Source organism: Syngnathus acus, chromosome 23 (assembly GCF_901709675.1).
Source record: "Syngnathus acus chromosome 23, fSynAcu1.2, whole genome shotgun sequence".
NCBI classification, from domain to species: domain Eukaryota; kingdom Metazoa; phylum Chordata; class Actinopteri; order Syngnathiformes; family Syngnathidae; genus Syngnathus; species Syngnathus acus.
The window spans coordinates 3,316,719-3,336,746 of NC_051107.1; the positions used below are offsets into that span (position 1 = coordinate 3,316,719).

The 20,028-nt window shown below is 43.5% G+C and overlaps 1 protein-coding gene across 2 annotated transcripts in view; it reads right to left on the reverse strand.

The window, feature by feature from the left end:
• Positions 1–20,028, reverse strand: part of nav3 (neuron navigator 3) — a 101,808-nt gene that overhangs the window by 61,456 nt on the left and 20,324 nt on the right. The window lies entirely within an intron of this gene.

A 20,028-nucleotide genomic window follows, 5' to 3' on the forward strand; every position in this document is an offset into this window, starting at 1 on the left:
CTTCTATCTACACAAAGCGTGAAGGGCGAGTCAGCACCTTTGTACTTGGCCGTTACGTCCAACTACATTTGAAATATCAAATGTGGGTTCAAGAACAGGCAGCGAGATACGATATTTTTAGTGTTCGACAAAACAAAAACGTGTCTATTTGCAGTTTTCCAGTCAACTCCTGGAATCAATAACACGGGCTTTATTATTTGTTCCACATGCTCGGGCGCGATACTACCCAAGTTGATGTGTGCGTAAGTGGAGGGATGTTCAAATGAAAGATACCGACCGGGGTTCACGTGACTCCAGCGCCGCGACTGAGAAAACAAACACTCCGGGGCGCTGGAGATAAGAGGGGTGGTAGTAGGGGGGGGCGGGGTCAAACACCTTCTGCCCTCCCAGCATGCAGAGGTACAATCACACCCATGCTTAAACACATCCCCTATGGGAGAGGAGATAGATATACCGCCACCTGGGCCTGTCAACACGCTGAGCGCTATCGGCTAACCGCACGTCGGGCTACATGGAAACTAAAATAAACAGACCACAAAAAGTGGTGGGGGGGCCTCTTCACTTTCATCGACTCGTGCCTCTTGTTCGGGATTCGAGCATTCCTGCACCTCACTCAACCTTTGGCTTCTCCACGGTAAACGGCCCGAGCGCTATGTAGAAACGGCGAATATCGAAGCGACTGCGCGTCCTAGCTAGCTTAAGCCTCATTAATTTCCAAAGCGCGGTAAGGCACACATGGCTTTTAACCTCCAACTCGCGGGCTGTAAATAGAGACGGCTTGTTTGTTTGCTCATGTGATAAACACATATTGCCGTCATCTGGGGTTCCTCGGACTCGCCCTCATTAGCGCCGGGCCTCGTTTCGAATGTCAGCTTTTTAACACCGCCGTCTGATTAAAGGGGACGTGCTGAGAAAGAAAAAAAAAAAAAAACGCCTTCAGCCGTGGAAACTGGCGGCGTGTCAACAGGCGCTTTGCGGACACGCATTCAAACGTACAGCTGGCCGCATCCACCACGCAACGTCTCATTATCTTTAACGTTTGCCGGCTTGTTAAGATTCCCCCGTAAACATGAAGCAGAAAGCTATAGCGTTCAACCGAGACAGCTGGAGGGGATCTGTGCTATGTTTTGATTTATGTGACATTGAGGAGGAGGAGGAGGAAGGCACGCGGCGGTACAGTCATCTAATTGTACATAGTGACCCGTCGAACTATTCGGGGGCTTTCTGAAAAAAGGTCCAAGGAGCAAAGATTGGATGGTGCGTGACAAGACAGTACCGACCGGTGGGAGTTCCTGTCCCGTGACGCAAACTGTGGCGGCTGCGCATCCTGTTGACGACACACCCTTAAGCCCCTCCCCCTTCTCGTCTTTAGACCGCTGCACCTGTTAACATCTAAAAGCAAAGTCGAAGATGCGTCGCAGATGTCAACCAGCTTTTTCCTCATCTATGATTTCATCAGGTTGTTCTTTACGCCGACCGACTCAAATCAGGTGCCCCGCTTGAAGGCCTTTCATAGGGACAAAGACCGATCTGTAATTAGACAAAAGAATATCGTGACATTGTGTTCTGGACTCGTTAGGACACAAAGTGATCTACGTCGGTGCCCTGATAGTTTCCATAAGTACAGGCAAGACTCATATTTGCATGATTGTAACCGGTACCGCAATGTGATTAAAGGCTTACAATGACTTTGAAAGCCATACCCCTGAGTGACAGAGGCTTTATTTTGGTCTTGTACCGAAGGAAGTGAATCAAAACGGAGAGGAAAAGGCGAATTCCGAAGCTGCCAAAAAAAACGTCTAATCCTTTCCTACTTCCTATTTGGCTGGCTGCCTCCGGACAAGTGGGCCGTGAGGATCTAATTGCTTGATTTTGTTTTCAGCTAGATCGAATCCAATCTCAGGATGGAAGTATCTTAAGAGTAAGTGGAAAGTTTAAAAATATATATATTGAGCGTCACTTTGGGCTTTCCTAGCAGCTTGTAACTCCTGCTCGCGTCACTCTGATGAAAACTAAACAGGGCTGAGAGCGGCGACTGACGCCAACCCTCCCCATCGCCCCCCCCGGCACCGCCGCTCGCGCCTTGTCCAATTAAGGTCTTCTGCTCGTGCGCCGTGCCCAGGCCTGCCAAGTCCCAAACAGTCGGGTCAGGGGAGTTAATCTGTCTTTCAAGGGCCTGACGGGGTCCATTGTTTGGGATGCTGCCTGTCAATGACAGTGGGTGGGCACTGGCCCGTGGGCACGGGGCTATAAAAGGCCTGGAGAAATCAATTCCAAGCAACTCTACCCTCGACTGTGTTTGGACCAACTGCCGTTCGGAGGACTTTCCAGTCCCAGCAGGCAAATATGACAAATATGAGCCCCCTTAACTCATTCACTACCATTGACGGCTATAGAAGCTCCATTTTAACCTGACTGGTCGTGAATGAGTTAAGAGGAAGTAAAACTTTGGTAGAACTGCCAAAACTGTCCGGCAACGGAACTCCAGCACAAAAGTATAAATTTCTTGGACGTTGGACTTTCTTTTCATATTCATCACAGGAACTGGAAGATTCACTCGAAGGAAATACTTTCCCAGAGGTGACACTGGTTGCCAGCAAAAAAAAAAATCAGGTGTTTTAGTGATCGCCATTAATAACAAATATTCACTTGCCTGCAAAGATGAACCCCTTCACTGCGCTTTTTTACTGTCAGCCTGACTGGTTTGTTTCTACTTTGGATGAGCAAAAGGTTTCTTCGCAGATCATAACCTTTAATGGCTGTCTAATGACAATGTGCACCGTCATGGAAAGAAACCAGGAATTGCGGAGCATCAACAAAAGGACAAGTCATCGACTCTTCCCGTAAATCCAGAAGAAACATTTGTCGGATTACCAGTTTTAAGGGGAGATGTAAACAAAAGCCAGACCAATGTTGAATTCTCTGATTCCTTAAAAAGTTTGGAGTCGTGCGAGTTTGCCTCTCGATCAACAAGTCTGGAAGAAAAGCCCAGAAACTCCATCAATAAATGACATCCCCCCCCCCCCTCGTTGAAAAGTAAAAGCAAAGGCCGTAAAATATACAGTCCAACCAGCTGGCGAGAGTTTCGCTTGACTGGCGGACTGTGAAATTGCCACAAACACGTTGATAGCATAAGCGGGGGGAAACGAAAAAAAAAAAAAAACTTGTGTGCCTCAATATCGTGGGCCAGGAATGTTAATTTCATAAACAACCTCCCCTCCAGATTCTGCTGAGGGGAGCTACTGCAAAACGACACACAGACTACTGGAAGCCACCTTACTTGGCGGCCATGATGGGACAGTGGTCCATTAAAGTTCTTTGCTAAGTCGAAGGAAATTCTTTCGCTGTCAACACCACCCAGTCAGAAGACATCATTTTAACCTCTGCACGTTACGATAACATTTAATGGTCATATGATATAGCGAGTCCTCAATTTGACTATCCCTGTGGTCAAGTAACTCCATCCCGCTAGCGCACCACATCTAATGGGGAGCTGAGCGCGCCCAGTCTGACTTTGAATGGAGCACAGTTTGTTGGAAGTGGAGAAAAATCAAATGCATTCCAAAAGACCTTTGGCACTGCCAAAAAAAAAAAAAAAAGTCCAAATCTAGAGAAAAGAGGCTTTCTCTTGTGTTTTGTGTTGAGGTTTGAAAAGGTTCACGGGTCCATGTTCGTGGGTCTTTCACTTCAATATAGGACCGTCACGAATATTTTATCGATTATTCTATCGATTAGTCGAATAATTATATACAGTTTTATTTGAATTAAAATGTATTTCCCACTATTAGTGTTTTTTTACTAAATATTTTGTGATTAAAAAAATACTAACAGTTCAGCAATATTTCACAAGATGGTAATCGATGGTCATTGTTTAAAAAAGATATGTCTTATTTCGATTAGCCACAAAAATAAATCAGTCTGTTTTCATGAAGGGCTGACGAAATCTGAATTATGACTTTGCAGATTTGGACAATCTTTAGTTCAACGATGGCTTTAAACAATTACCCAATTATTAAAATACACGATTAATTTAATAATCAATATGTTGTCGATTAATTAATTTTAGTAATTTTTTTCCAATTGGGCGATTTTAAATTTGTGGATAAAAAAAGGATTAATTTGAATAAGACTGTTGATGATCTGTTCATTCCAGATGGGTGCAGTTTGATGATGATCAGGCAGCAAATGGGTTAGTCACAACTGGACGGCTTTTGGACGTATTAATATGGAGACATCATTATATATGTCATTTATCAAGCTGTGATTATACTCTTCATTCATTGTGGCTAAAGGGCAAAGCAATTTCTTTCTCATCCAGTCGAGAGGGCCGTGTGTTGGGGAAGATGCCGGCTAATGAGCCAAAAACAAATTAGCCAGTCGTTCTAATGCATTTCCCCTCCTCATTTGCATTTTTAGCACATGCAAACACAAATATGCCGTTGTTTATTCTAGCAGTATAATTACTGCTGACTGAGCGAGAATGACGCAAGCGACCTTTTTCGGCAGAGCGATGCCGTCTTCTCGACATGACGCGTTATCGAAAGACGTAAATCGTGAGCGTGGCGGCGCCTGTGAGGTTACTGACCCTAAATTCCTGGTTTGGAATTCATACTTTTGGTGGGAAGAACTTGATAGCATCAGTTCAGAACCAATAAAACTGTCGTTCCAAGAAAGGTCAAATGATCCATCAGCGGCCGACTTGCCTTTGGGATCAATAACAGTTTGGACATAACAAAATTTTTCCTATCAGATGACTATAAATATTTGAATCATGCTAATACGGCTAATTTTAATCATTTTGTTTTCCAACCATTTTTTTTTTCCGGATTGGTCAAGGCTACATTGAAGTCACAGACTGTTGCACATCTGACAGGCCCTTTCAAAGTGATTTTTCTTGTTCTTTGGCTTGAAGCGGCACACTTTATTCTAAGTATCTTATAATAAGCAGTTGGCCGACTTGTATACGATTCTGATTATGGTGCTGGGGCGCTGCTCTGTGTTTTGCTGTTTATCCTGGCCTGCCTCGAGCGTGCCCCGTTGAAATAATGGTGAGCTGGTTAAGTAACGCTGCATGAGAAAGTTGAGCATTCCAACTCACTCGCCCCTCCCCTTCTTGTTTTTCCCCCCTCCAGCCCGCCTCTTCTTCTTCTGATGTACATTTTTGTATTTCATTTTTCAGCTGACAGCAATAATTACACGCTACAACTGTAACTTAAACTTCCATTCTGGTTTCTTACATCTGGAGATATATTTGAGCGGATTTAGCTTGCTGAAAGTAATGGCAGAAATAAACAGTACGGTCGAGATAAGCAAACAAAGAAATACTTAACCACTTATATTGGAATTTATTCCGTTAAAATAAAAACAACCTTGCTCTCACATTACTCTCTAGCCAGATTTGAGGTAGTTAAAAAAAAAAAGTTTTGAAAGGTGTAAAAAGTTTTTCAAGGCAAGGAGCAAATTAAAGTACAAGGAGGGAATGTGCAGGAGCGAGATATGATTCAGGATTAAGACGGCAAAAGTGTAGAACTGCATAAAGTTCTCTCATTTGCACAGCCGGTCGGGCGCAGGAGCTCTCTCACGCGCAATTTCACAGGAACACAGCGTGATATTAACACGGCACCGAGATGATTTTCTATGCCCCGGCAATTCCAAAAATAATACAATACGTTTTCCTTCTTTTGAGGGAGAACCCAAGTCGGGATATGGGAGGCCATATTGAGGCTAGAGAGTTTGCTCTAATGAGGACAGGCGGGAATAGACAAAGTTATCTGAGCATTGTATGAATCCAGAAATTATCGGGGAAAAAAAAAAAAAATGGTTTCATTATGACAACGCACTTGCGTATAATGGCATGAGCATCTGACAGTTCCTGGCCAAGTCGAACATCGCCATGCTAGATCAACCTCCATCCTCCATTTTTTTTATTATAACTTTTTATTTCCCAGGGACGAGAAAACTACCGTATTTTCCGGACTATAAGGTGCACCGGACTATAAGGCGCACCTTCAATGAATGGCCTGTTTTAAAACGTTGTCCTTATATAAGGCGCACCGGAGTATAAGGCGCACCATTAATGCATCATGTCGGATTTTTGATCCAAATCAAATCATTCTTCATTTTATCTTTTTTATTTCAACTTCAGACGCAACAAATTACTTTATAATCACAAAATAATGATCCATAGTCTTTATGATTCATGATTCATAGTCTTTAGCGGGCCACTTATGATTGATTTCATGACACAATGCTTCGGGCCAGTTTAAATTTCGGAATTTGGTCCATATATAAGGCGCACCAGACTATAAGGCGCACTTTTGAGAAATATTTCGGTTTTTAGGTGCGCCTTATAGTCCGGAAAATACGGTAGTCACTGACGTAATATCCCGCGGACGAATATTCTCATCAACATTTTATTTAATGAATTTTATTTTATGAACGAGTTAAAAGGCAACAGGTCAGTCATACCACATCAACGAAGGAAGTCGCATCGTTAAACACAGAGAGGAGGCTAAGCGAGCAATCGACAGCTGCGAGGAGTCCTCCTAAACTTGGCACGCGCACACAAAGTCCTGCCAACCCTTAATGAAAAGACGTGAAATGAAAAGGGCATTGTGGCAACAGAGTGAGAAAGCACACAAGTCCAAGCAATCGCTCCTTTCATTCTTGACAAAGGGAGTGGTGAGTCACCTTAAAAAAAAAATAAAAAAAAATCACAAAAATTAGAACCACTTTACAGGACTGTATAATTTACCCAGAATACCTGCGGCCATGTCGTTATTATCTCCACGGGCGATTGGGATTGACGCCTAAGACTGAAAAAGGCTGACAGCGGCAAGCCATTCGAGTTTTCCTCTTCTGATAAAACACAAAAAGTTTCCCCAACCTTTTATGCAGCGCACAGCTGTCGGGAGAACTTTCCTTCTTATCTGCAAGAGGCCTGATAACAAAAATCAAAGAGCGACTCAAGGTTGAACTGTTGTTTCCTCACTTCCCCTAAAGCCAGTTTCTCTGTCTTTCTATTCCCAGTGTTTTTCTTTTTGAGGAACAATAGAACTTTCATCTGGAAGGTTTCAATTCCTTTCCATCTGCCGTTTATTGATATTAGAGACGAGAGCCTTCAGATACAGGTCTGGGAAGTCCAGTTGGAGAGAGAAGGCAGAACAGCGGGCCGCAACCCCTTCATCAATCAAGTCCGAGACGTTCCTGCCGCAAAATATTAAGCCGCACAGGCTCCATTATTGCTATTAGACCGGGAGATGATATAATCACCTCACTCCATTGTTTGAAAACATTCGAGGGCAGCAAATCCGCCGTCGAGCTGCCATTATGCACCATTACAAAGCTGGATTCTGAGTTCGAGTCCCAACAATGACCCTATAGACGGATAATTTCCCGGTTCTGCCACGGTATGTTCACGTTCTTACCCGTTTGGCGTTCAGGTCTTCCTTGGAGTGCATGTTGGGGCTGCCGGCCGGTGTGACGGGGGCACTGCGGCTGCCCCCCAGGAACACGGAACGCACCGACGATAGCCACTTCATGATCAAATCAAAACTGAATGCACATGCTGACACGGATCCAACGGGCAACAATACACACTAATCTGAAAAGTCGACACGCGGGTAGCCGAGTGACACACAATCCTTCCTCCCCCTCCATCACTCTGCTGCCATCTGTCACTTTCCCCTTGTCACTCAAAATCTCGCCCCGTCGCTTGATCCAAGACGTTCCGCAGACACGCACATGGCTATCAGGGATTGACGTCGGGGCGTTAATCCAAAGTTAGCGCTTTGCAAACATGGATGGATGGACGGACGGTCACATGAGGATGGACAAGTCGTTGCCATCAGGGGATGACTCCCTGGGGGCGGAGCTTGGCCAGAGGAATTAAAAGTCAGAGAGGGAAATGTGTCCCCGGTCTGGCTGCAAGGGGGCACGGACATATGCGACGGACAGGCGCTCGCCCCCCGTCGGTGCCAGCGATGGGCACAGGGGGCCGCCCTTAATCTCTTAATCCCCGCTCTCAGGCCGGTTGGAAAGCAAAAGTGGTCTGACAGAAACAATTAGACTGCAGATGAAAAATATACATTTTCAACTGGATCTGAAGTGGTAGATTCAAACCGACACCAAAACGGAGATCGGCTGAAGAGGAACGTCAGTTTGATGTCGTTGATTGCTCGAGACAGACCGGCATTAAATTATAATCAACAAGTGAATCAGAGTGGAGCAGTTTAGCCTGCGGGCTAGCCTCGGGGCAAAAATATTTGACATTGCCCGATGGCATTTTGGGACATATTTATAGCTTGTACCAAGAATCAATTGTAATTAGCCTCCTATGGGATTGTACTAAAAAATAAATAAATGAATAAAAAAAAATATATATATATTTTTTTTAATTTAATAAATAAATAAGTAAATGGTTCTTTCATGATAATTGCCTCTGATGGCACGCCAATAAAAACAAGTCGTTTTGATTTTTCACATTCATATTTGTAAGATCATTTCAAGTATGGGATGTACTGTACTGACCTAAAAAAAAAAATGAATCAAGATGAGTCATTTTCTTTTTCCCACAAAACAAGTTCCCATCATCCGTCCATCTCTGTTCCTAACCGCTGTTGCAATCGTTTAACATTTAAAAGGAAACCGCCAATAAATGGCGAGGCAATAAATCTTTTTTGTCGCCTCGTAACAAACGCAACATCCCGCATGGCAATGTATGAAAGTTTGCGTGGCGCGATGTATATCACTTCCAACGTGACGATATTGACGAGGCAAACGTGCCGCCGCCGCCGCCATGTAACGTGTGACCTTGACGAGTAAGAGGAAAGAACCGCTGGTGCGGTGGAGCGAAGCTTGGCCTCAGTTTTTGGATGGCCTCTCTCATCCGCTGCCAAAAAAAGTTCCAAAGGCCCAACGGGACCTTGAGATGTTTTTGTAATAATTTTTGTTGGAATGAGACAGATGTAAACAATTACAGAGCTAAAACGCTGTTGATCGTCGAGAGGAAAGCGCTCCCCTTCTGAATTCTCTCCAGAGTTTTGCCATTAATTGACACGCATGCAAAAAAAGCAGCTTTCGTGACTCCGCCTCCCACCAAATGGTCAGCAATCCCAAAATATAAAGAAAAATCAAGTTCGAATGTTCTATTGAGAGATCCACAATCCGGAAACAACAGACAACATAATTTTATTGCGCTTTTAACTTTCCCACCAACCTTTGAACCTTAACAAATGTTTTACTGGTAGCAGTTTCATTCCGCCAACCAAAAACAGCTTGGCAGACTCGAAAAGTTGCACGATATAGTTTTAAACATGTGGTTGAGTGTCCTTTTGTGCATCTCCGAAACTTAATGGATTTTTAAGTGACTCTGGTGATTTTTGTGGGCACCCGAAAAAACCTCAGTCGGAGCAAAAAGCCGCTGCAGGAATTAACTTTAGGTGAATCATCATCTTTTGATCATTGGAAGGGATTCCCCCTTTTTGCGATTCGTGACTCTTTTAGCTGTTTATACGGCGGGCAATTGGCAATCAATCAATAAAGAACAAAAAAAATTGGGACATCTGTTGCGGGTTTTGGTTAGCTAGCTCCAAGCTAACTGACTTTTTATTGAAACCATGAAAGGCTGAATTTGGTGTTGCGATGGGAAAAAAATCAAAAGGGAATTAAAAAAACATCATAAAAATGATTTCGTATCCACTGGTCACAAACAATCAGATTTGATGTCAGTGTTGCGCCAAGGCAACAAAAGGACATGAAAGCTGGATTTTTTTTTTTTAATTTAAGAACAGACGCTGTCATTAAGTGCAGCGGCAATGCCGAGAAGGAAGCCGATGTTGGTCTGACAGACCGCTGTCATGAGGTCACAAGACTAAACAAGGACAAACCGCTCACTGAAAACTATCCAACTACTGTTGGAAAAACATCTGTTGTTTTGCAACACGTTTTTTTTTTTTTTTTTCCCGTCTTGTTTGCTTTGAGGTGGTATTAAATTTGAGATCCCGAATGCGGAGGTCCGACGGGCATTTTGGTTGGTTGCAGAAGTTTCCCAGCTGCGGGTCGAAGCCGTCGGACCCGCACTGGAAAGGCTTTAAAGCGCCGTTTGCGGGGTCACGGCTGGGAAGTTGGTAAGAGCCATGCCGATGGAGACGTTGCTCGGGAATTGTGGTTTCGATTTTCCACTTTTTTCCCACAATGTGCGTTTGCCTTTTTAGATTCTGCGTTTCAGCTGAGAGAGTAACTTTTTTGACTGAGTCTCAACAGGTCGGGCGGGGCTCTGGATCATCGAATCTATGTTTAGTCTATGAATAATTACACATACCGTATTTTCCGCACTATAAGGCGCACCGGATTATGAGGCGCACCTTCAATGAATGGCCCATTTGAAAACTGTGTCCATATATAAGGCGCACCGGATTATAAGGCGCACCTTCAATGAATAAAACTTTGTCCATATATAAGATATATACATTTGGCCCGCGGGCCGGACTTTGGACACGCCTGCTGTAGTGGCTCAATATTGGTCCATATATAAGGTGCACCTGATTATAAGGCGCACTGTCGGTTTTTGAGAAAATTGGAGGTTTTTAGGTGCGCCTTATAGTGCGGAAAATACGGTATATGGAGGCTTATCTTCTTAATAATTATTCTGTATGCTGCAGGAGAACCCCCCAAAAAAATAATAGCATGGCTCACATAAAAGTTTCACAAAATCTAACAAAAAACATACAAAAACCAAAGCAATATTTCTTGTAGGAAATAATGTAAATGCAATTAATCTGTTCCGTGCACCCAGGTATAGTAACAATAATAGTATTTTATTATATAATACAAGAAATATAAAATAACTATGAATTTACATTCATTTAAAATAAATAACTAATGATCATTTTATAAATTGTGTAAAAAGGGTTCAACTGATGTCACGGGAAATTCCAGATTTTTTTTTTTCCCCCCCAACAACTCAATGCAATAACAAGCCTCAGTGTGCTAAGATAATTTTCACCAGACTTTTTAGACCACATAGTGTCTTATCTAGCAGTCACACTGGAACTATTGTTTGTTTATTGAGAGCGATTATTGAATAAGCCACCATCCAATCAAAATGTTCCAAAAGACAAAAGTAATAATAATAATTACAACAAGGACAGTACATAAAAGCTCTTAAGGTTTGATTGCGCAAGCCTTCCAGTTGTTATCTGCGGTTTGTTACACGTTCATTTTGCGGCTGTCCTTCGCTGAACCGCCTGAGTGAAAATGTCAACAAAACGCCGGCCAGAATTCTTCCTGCAGGCAACGACTGATGAGAGGAAAAATGATTCTCTGTAGTAGCATTTTTTTTTTTGTTGCTAGCTTTTCTATAAACCAGCCAGCTTTCTTAAGTGGTCATAAGAGAACGTATCGGGATTCGAGAGTGTATTTTTAAGTTATGGTTCCTTTGTGTGCACGGACTCACATTGTTCTTTGGTGAAATGAATGGAAAACAAACACACGCTGACCTAAATACAGCAGCGGCCATCCTCTGTTCTGCTGACCAACGGCAAATTAAAAAAACTCCCAAAACAAGCAACTGTTTGCATTCAAGTGAATATTTTTGAATTTTAAAATACATGCGAATGAGTTGATCCTTGTTGCCTTGTCAACAACGCCTGACCCAAATATTGACTCCACAATGACTTTTGTCACATGTTCGCCGTATGGAGGGAAAAAAAAAAAAGGCCTGCAACTCATTTATTGCCTTGGTTTAATTATTTGTTTTCAGTTGTAGGACTTTCATACTTCCTCATTGTCTCCAAATTCCCATTTCACAATATTGGCGTGAAGGATAATTCATCACGCTGAGTGCATTGGATGCATTTGGTGGCATGGATGGCTGCTCTTTGAGTGATATGCGGGAATCTGATTACGGGTAAGGTTGAGATCGGTGCCAAGTCACCACAAACACACACCTCATGTGTGTAAATAGAGTTTTATCTGCCTCCAAATTCATTCCGGCACACCTGACTGGCGATTCAAGGCTCATTCCCCTTTCCCGACCGGAGATAATGAAGCCCAAATTCCAATTTAATTTCCGATTTTTTTTTTCCGCTTCTGTAAGCCCTCTGTTTGTCCGCTGTGTGATCCAATTAACTAAGCATACGTCAAAGCAGAAAGTGCAGAATAATAGTGCTGGGTGGCTAATTTGATTTTAATCAGAAAACACAAACATAGGGCTTGACGGGAGATTTTTTTCCAGTGCCATTCAAGCACGACGGTCCCTTGACTCATTTAAAAATAAGATAATCAGCTCATGGATGACATCACGGCAGCACAAAAAGGAGTCAGAAAAGCTTGGAGGTGGGACGAGGGAGGGGCGAAGCGTTTCAAAATATGACCGAAAGCTGCATCCTTTCCTCACTTCCTTTAATTGTACTCAACGATAGCCCCAGATGTGTAATTGTCTCACCCGTCAACAGATGGCAGTGTTCAATCTAGGAAAGCGAGCATCCCTCACCTCCATATTACCGCCGTTTAGCAGCTCTTAGCCCGTGAGACAAGCGTTAAGGAATCAAGCTGGTGCTTCCGAAAAAGAAAAAAAGGCTGCAGGGGACACAACAGACTTATGAGGAAAAGGATGCGCTCTTAGGAGACAGACGGAGGAAGTGGAGGAGAAGGGCGCCACAGATTGTGCATGCCGAGGAAAAGGTCAGCTGCCTCCTCAGCGCTTCTCTTCGATCAATTGCGACGATACGGTGGCCTGGATAAAAATCCAGCCCCGGTATATATTTAGGGGGGATGTCGAGCGGTTCAACTTTGGATCCCTGTGGGGGCAGAGAAGCTCTTACGGAAGAAGGCGACGGATCGGGATAGCGGAGAACACGGCGAGTGCGCTGAAGCCGAAATCGAAAGAAAACGAGAAAATGATATCTGCTAAGCTTAACTTAAATAAGAAACAGTATTTTTTTCTTTTTACATATTTACCCTTCCAGTTCAAACTATTTGAATCAATTCCTGACCAGATTTCATTCAACGCTGCCCTCCCACCCACTCACTCACTCCGCACTGCAAAGTTGCGAGTAAATATTTCGGTTTGACCAGCAACAACCGCAAAACAATCCCCCTCAGTATAAAACATGCGGATAATAGCGTCTCCTTGATGGTCAGGTTACGGCGCCAAAACTACAAACTACAAAAAGTACAGTGTGTCCTACATTTTCAACAATTTCACACCGAAGGAGGATAGGCTATTTATTTGCATTTGTATGTCTATTTTGAGAATCTCAGTTACGTTTGACATAATTTGGATGGGTAAATAATTCACAAAATTAGCTGGAAAATGAATCAAGTCTGAATACTAAATATATATTTTTTAATTTTCCATTTCCAATTTCGCGGACCATCTGCGATACTGTCACGGACCACTACAGGGCCGCGGACCACAGTTTGACAATCCCTAACCCTGCCCTACACTAAAAGTTTTTTTTTTTGCTGACTAATCACTCAAATCTCAATTTTAAAAAGTACAACGATGACTCGAGAAAAGACAGGAGTGGGAAATCTCGTTTTTTGCCGACATCGCTACGTTTTTCGGAGAGAGGAAATGTGCCGGTTTTGCAGGGTTACAATTTACACCGTGGTCTCCGTCTCGCATTCCAAGTTCGTGACCCGCCTTCCCATCAAGCCACTTTTTTTTGACTTGCCTCTAATTTGACGGGCTTTGTATTTTGGCTTAACCGTGCTTTGGGCTAGTTTTCATTGCCCTTGTTATTTCAGCGGAACTAACAAAACGCATACTTAACTTGTCACTACTATAAAGCCTGAACGGTCTTCTTGCAAAAAAATTTGGGTGAAAAAAAGTCAAACATCCAGTTTGATTAAGATTGCAGAGCTGCCTGGTGGAAGGAACACAGTGTATAATTTATAGCTGCTCCGTGACATTGGGAAAAAAAAAACCTCAAATAGCATACCAATTAAGTTATTTTCTCTGGGTTTCGAATGCCCCCGTGATTATTTAGGATGGAGGTGGTGCAGGGAGGTCCGAGACCTGGAGATGCTCTCCGACCGCCGGCATCTCGGGTTATTCCGAGACGTCGGCTGTGTTTGTGTTACTGGGTGTGCGGGACTTTGCTTGTGTATCTTCGAACGACGTTCTCGCCTTGTCTAAACACAAGTCGCCGTTAATGAGGGATCCCGGGGGGGGTGGGTTGTCGGTGTCTTTTGATTGACAGCCGCTGACACGGTGCAGATGTGAGAGGATAGGAGAGTGATAAAGAAAAATGTGGATGTTGTTGGGGAGCGGATATTTCATCGTCCTTGGGCTCGAGTTCCAAACGACCATTTTGTTGCCAGACGGGGGGGTGGGGGAGCGGCAGACTGTAGCCTCACGTGATTCTTGGCGCAAGTGTTTGCCGGCTGCCGTTGCCAATCTGGGCTGTGTCAGGAGAGCCACCTTGAGGGAGGAGGGGGGGGTGGGTATTTTTGCAACCTACTGGGAGTCACAGATGGGACGCCATTCGATTCATTGATTCGTGTTGACCTGGTGGCGGTTTGTGGGCGGTCTGACACCAGACTTCATTCACAAGATCGATACGAATCGAGCGGAAATGTTTCGGTCCCCCGTGTGGCGGCGGAAAGCTAACAGGAAGACAGAGAATGAAAAGTGATGGTTTCACACTACATTTCTGTGAGGAAGGGGGCGGAGCTAAATAAGCGGGAGGTGAGTGCAAGCGAGCCGAACCGCCGTCCCGGGACCATTAAGGGCGAGACTATATTTTCATTTGATATTGTTTCAAGCTTATTTATGGCTTGTCGAGCATACCTGCAGAAGCACTTTGCGCCGACGGAGGTGAAAAGCTCCATTGATGCTAGATTAGATGAAATATGGAGCTGTCACACAGGGTGACCCCCAATGAGAAAATGGAATCGTATTATAGCGTTTCCTCGTACGACAAGTTACGATTGACCGTGACTTAGCCAGTAAAGCCGAAAAAAAAAAAAAGGATATCGGCGACTTTACTTTTCCTCCTTGTGTCACCTTGCCCTATATTCTTCAAGCCAAAATGTCAAAGCGGCTCACCTTGGCGCTGCCCACGGGGGGATGCGGGCGATGGCATTTTGTCAAAATGACAAGCGGGGAAAGTCATTGTAAATTCCTTCAGACAGAAGCAAGCGGAGAGGTCAGCGTTCATCAAAGCGACAATGCTCTGTTGTGCTTCGCATGACCCTCACACTTCCGGAAGGTGCACCCCCACAGCTATTCCTAAAACCCACCACTTTTTTTTTTTTACCCCGTCACACATCATGAATTTAAAACACCTTCCATACAGACGTGATGTTAACCTCTCTGTACAGCAAGCTGCTGCCATATCTTCTCATGCGTGGCCTGTGATCTATCCAGCAGGTGGTTAACTTGGGGGGTGGCAGAGGCTTGCTCCCCAATGGTTGCGACTGAGCAAGCACAACCCTGGAGATTAAAAGCTTAAGTGAAACACAGAGAACCTGCAGTAGGTCAGCGGCGACATGCTCGGAGAACACGTTCGACATCCCTCCCAGTGCTGCAGCATCACCTGTGGCGTGCCGGCGTTCCTCAGATGTGTAATCCAAAATGTGGATTCTTCAAATGAGCTTATCTGGAGGGATTTTTTTTTTTTTTTTTTTTTAAATATATAATACCATACAACAGAATCCTTTCCTACTTCAAAAATCGCAAAAGGCAGCAGGGGGTGCAGAGGCTTAAAATAAATAATCCTCTCATAAAATTCCCACACGGGAGGAAGTCAAGAAAACAATGAAAAGTGCGTTACAAAATTGTACAGGGTGAAAGCTTAAGTGACCCCCCCCGAGTGTTTTAACAAATCCCCGACATGCTCGACAACAATCCTAAGTGCTGCTTGAAAACCTCTCGAGGTTGAATTCTGATCAAGCAATCTGCCTAGCAACAATTAAAATCAAACTACAACCAAGCAGAATCAAATTAATGTAATATACCCTGAATATGTAATACTCAAATTTTTGGCTTCAAAAGTGGAGCGGAGCCGTGGGTGGCAAGCGAAGACTGCTCTTAGTCACAGTGGAAAATTGATTGCAAATGGGGAGGGAATTAAGGCAAATTGAAATGACATCATTACGGAGCTTATCTCAGGCCCGGGAGCCACACAGGAAGCGCTCATTTGTTTAAACAGTCAAAATGAGACACTGAGGACAAAGCGGACCAAAAAATGTCACGACGCTAATTGTGTTGTTTGTTTGATGACGGAGACGGGGAATTGAATGATTGGATTCAAAAATGAAATCGCATTTTACCGAAAAACGGGACCGCTAAAAAAAGCTCGGAAATAAATGTCTATTTCCTAGCCGGAATAAAAAAATGCAATATTTGAACACAGACCAGATCGGTGAGGTCAAGGACAGTCCACGTATTCATCTTGAAAAAATCCGAGTGAGCTTTTTAATCCTGCCGGCTTTCGACTAAGACACCTGATCCCACTCGGTACCTTTTTTGGGTGAGAGCAACTTCAGCTCCTCTTTAGAAGACGAGCCTCGGAGATTCATGCATAGACATCGATCACGCCTGTTGTCAAGGCCGCGTTCCACCTGAACCCGGTGACGAGCCGTCAGCGCTGCACCTCGCTCTTCACGCTAACTGTTGTTGAAGAGCAGCTTGACATGTAAAACCCCGTTGTTTTTTTCTCTCAGCATCTCCCTGACAGGCGGAAAGCCATCAAAAAACACTAAAAGCCATCATTTCTCCGTAGTCTGGAAAAGTTAGTTAGGATTTTTTGACTTGGGAAAAGAAATGCACCCATTCACTACCATTGACGAGAAAAGACGTCAAAAATCACATTGTGCTGGAAAGTCAGCAAGGATGAACTTGAGAGTGACTGGACGTATCGCAAGGACACTTTTGAAATGTAATTAAGATTAAATGTATTCATTAGTTGGCCGTAAAAGAGGAAGGTCAACTGGAATGAAGGATAAGGACAGAAGACAGAAGGATCCATGCGGACTAAAAACTGGTGCTGATTTGGGAGTTGCTGAATAAATAATGATGGTTCAACTTCCTGTTCCATGTGGACCAGACAATCAAAACACAAAAAGAGGAAAGACTTAAGTCAGGACAACATCTGACAGTTCCTGGCTGAAAAACACACTGCATTTCAGAAGACGCAAAAAAATACGAGTCGAGGCTTTCTCTTCGTCATCAGTATTCCGAGGTGGAAAAACCTGCAATTGCAGGTTTGAAGATTAATTATTGATTTGATTTCATCTCTACGTTCGTCGATGTTTAATTCATTTGGTGCTTATAAATTCCAATTGAAAAAGCGAGCCTGTAAATTCCATCAAACGATGCATCCAAAAAAAAAAGGAAACAATTTCCACAAAGTCAACAGCCAGGAGTCGCTAATGTCTGGTCTCCGGTAATAAAAAAAAAAAAACGGACGAGATGCAAATGGGGGTGGGGGGTGCAAAGCAATTAACACGAGCCTGATTCATATTTATTCATGTGTAGAATAGTGGAAGTGGCAAACGCCCACCTCACTAAGTGCTTCTGAGGTTTTGGGCCGCGGGGGCCAGTTCACAGTTCATCCACACACGGTGAAAATAATAACCATGATAGGGGGAGGAGTATCACGGGGCGATGGCTAAATTGGAAAATCACATCCAATTAACACTTACGACGGGGGCTGTTGAGCTTTGCTGTGAATTGAGGCATTGGGGATCAAAATAACACATTTCTGCGAGGGCTTATTCTCCGAAGGTTATCTGTCCGTCTCCTATGGCAACAAATTGATTGTCCTAACAAAGCAAAAAGAAACTGATGACACCCAGACGAACATTCCCGTCATTGAATGGGACAACCGCTGTTTGCGAATATGAATCTGAGATGAGATGAAATGAACTCCCAGCGGATACGGAAGTTCCACGACGGAGATAAACTGTCGGCGGGACCATGCGTCATTCTCGCCTTATTGGAAATCTGTCAGCGAGATCACATTTGGATGGCGAGTGGCCCAGCTCGGTTCATTTCCGCTGAGATGGAAGGAAATACTAAACTAGATATAATGCAGACAAACAGCGTTTAATAAGAGTTAGGAAGCGGCCGGAAAAAAAAGATGGACGCCGGACCGAATACAAATGCAGATGAAACCGCCGCAGAGACTGGAAGTGACTTTCTGATTCATGAACGGCACCCGAGGGATCCAACTTGTTTGACTGGGTGCACTGGTGGAATAAAGATGAGACCATCCCGGCATTTGGTCGTGTAGCTGCTCCGAGTCAGACGTTATCGAGTCTCTCGAGCCCCGAAGGCCGTGGTCCCTCTTAAGAACCCAGCTGTTGGGGATAATCCTGTTATCTCCCATTAAAAGTACAGAGTGGGTAAGGGAGGGGGGGTCACGTTGACCCTCGCAGGTGAGCGCATGACATGTTAGCAAATCCATTTGGATACGGTCCAGACGCCCTCGTGCTCAGGACCGCCGTTGTTATGGCTGGCAGGTTTTGCTTGGTTGCCGCTACAACTCGCAGGGATTGGCTTCTCCGTGTCAGCACGCTTAGAATCGAGCATGCATAATGTATCAAACATGGAGAAGCAACACGCGGGATGCGAAAGACAGCCGTGGGTATCGGACCATAATCGAGTTGGAACAATAACGTATTCGATTTGTACCTCCGTGACGGGGTGTTCTTCCTGTTGATGCCACAACTACAAGTTTTATTTCTCACAACTACAACTATGTCAAGATCAAGTGAAAAAATCCATTATAAGATCAAATTAGATATTTATTTGTATTTATTTAAATATTTATTTTATTATATTTTCTAACAGTTATTTTATTATAGTTTCTAACAGTGATATATATTGTTTGTTTTTTATTGTTTTTATTCTTTAAATCATCTTCGAAATAAAGATTCATTCATTCATTCATAAATTTTTCTTACATTTTGTTGCTTTTTTTTCCTTAATTTTATTTTATTTATTTCAGGTTGACAGATAAGATCAAATTTGATTTATTTGTATTTATTTAAATATTTCTTACGTTTTTTTTTTTTTCTTAATTTTATTTAATTTATTTCAGGTTGACAGATTGCATTTAATAATTTAGTGCCATCCAACAGAGGTCTAAAGTCACCATTACCATTTATATAGCTTACACTATCAGTTACAAAGTCTTATTCACGTGTTGTGGCTACTCGTCCCGAGATAATGGGATTCCCGTTAAACCCCTCGCACCTTGTTTGTGACCTCGCCGCCTTTTATGACAAAGTGATATTTCAGGGGGATTGGACTGCCCGTGACCTCACATCTCGGAGAAAGGCTTTTACCGGCCGTTTTACGACAGGGGAGGTTATTCCATCTCATTTGTACGTTTGATTGTAGCCCTGCTCGGAAATGGTCGCGATTTAAGGCCGGGTGTTAATAGATGGGACGAGATTTCCAATGTCTTGGATTGATAGTAAAATTAATCATTTAGAATACATTCAAATTTCCTGGATGTGATTTGAGAAGAATATATATTTTGCTTTCGGGTGGCCGGCAACCATAATGAAAGCGGTATTTATCGTGTATATTAAATTCAAATCTGAATACTTCGATTCCGTGGCAGATTTACTGCCCGCACTGCATCATAAGTCTTGTTCCGCTGAATCCCGAACATTAATGTAGCAGAAAGAAGGCGTAATACATACGAGAGCGACAACATAACTCAAAGTTTTGTCTCCTCCGCTGGAAAATGATGCGCGTAATTCTGGCAGTTAATGTCTAAATCGCGCCGAGGTATTTTCTCTTGCCACGTTTGGACGAGACGTCCGAGTGTGAATTAGACGCAGCTGTTCGAAGGAGTTTTTGTTTTTCAAAAATGTGGAAATTAGGATTGGGTTTTTTTTCACAGAAGAAAATATTGACGTCCAATAAACGTTAAGTCAGCGAAGAAATTTATAGGCGACACAAAGTTGTGTCACAGAGTTCATTTCTCTCACTTCCTCGCTCTCTATTATTAACCCATTCACTACCAAAGACGACTATAGACGTCAAAAATACATTTTTAACCA